Here is a 1,241-nt window from a genome sequence, read left to right as displayed (position 1 = left end):
CACGTTTGATCAAGGAAAGGGGTCTCTATATAAGCCATGGCAGAGACGAGAAAGAATGCAGCCCGTCAAAGGAGGACGCATGACGTGATTCCGTGCGTCAGCAAGCATAATACTATCAAGTGTGGTTTTCTTTGTGTTTTTAATGCATATTCGTTGTCTACAAAGTTCATAGACTCATATTGATCGCAGCGCCATGATGTCTTAGAATTCATTTTTATACCGTGCCTGAAGATCCCATTGTCTACATGATATTTGAAAGTGTCCACTAATTTCTCGATAATTTTTGGTTTGTTTGCTGTCTCGAGAGTATAAAAACGCTACAGTACAAGGAGTTCTCTCTGATTAATCTATCGAAATGTTGATAGATGCGTCAATGAAGTTCCATAAATTCTAAAAGCAATCTTGTCTCTCGCTTGGTTGTGATGTATATATCTTGGAATAGCGAATGCAGTGCCATTATAACTTCATTTTTAAACAAAAGGAAATAAAGCAGTTTGCGTGGTGTCTATTTAGCAAAATAATCGTTTTCTAACCTTATTTGATACGTGTAATACCGCTATCAAATGGCTGACAGGCTTACTGAAAAGCTCGCAAATAAGAAACGACTAATAGCTGACCGTATATGGTTTCAACGACAATGATAGTATTGAAACAAAATCAGTTCGCGTCATCCAATGCACATTTTGTGTTCATTGAAGGAGCTACAGCGCTACAGTTTTTTTTTTAATCTAAGCTTGGAGTGATTGGCTGTACAAATACTTGGTTTGCGTACACCAAACAGTATATTTCTAGGCGTCCTAAGGAGATGTTTAATTTTGAGGCTGTAAACAGGCAAACGCTTGTTGTTATCAAATATAGCATGGTGGTATAGTATAGACTGTTTTCAGAGTCGCTGCATGAACTCTGCCAACATTTACTACGGGACCGCGTCGCCATCGAGCACTTTCTGAAGCGGATGACGTGAGGAGTTAAAGACAGAAAGGCGCTATGTTCGCTTTCTGGGGAATAAGTTATGCTGAAGGAATCCAACGCTTGCAGCCGAAACCGCACACGGAATAATAGTTCTGGTGGTGATTGACCCACGGCATTATATTTAGCCTGGTGGCGGTGAGCGAGTACCCGTTTCCGCGATTCCCATTTGCGCGTACTTCCTTTTCTGGTGTTTTCTTCTTTCTTACAGCAGTTACTTCTTACCCTATCAGTACTCCAACGCGTTCTGATTATGCTTGCATGTGAGCAGT

Source organism: Dermacentor silvarum, chromosome 3 (assembly GCF_013339745.2).
Source record: "Dermacentor silvarum isolate Dsil-2018 chromosome 3, BIME_Dsil_1.4, whole genome shotgun sequence".
Lineage (NCBI taxonomy): Eukaryota > Metazoa > Arthropoda > Arachnida > Ixodida > Ixodidae > Dermacentor > Dermacentor silvarum.
This window is presented reverse-complemented; position numbering follows the sequence as displayed.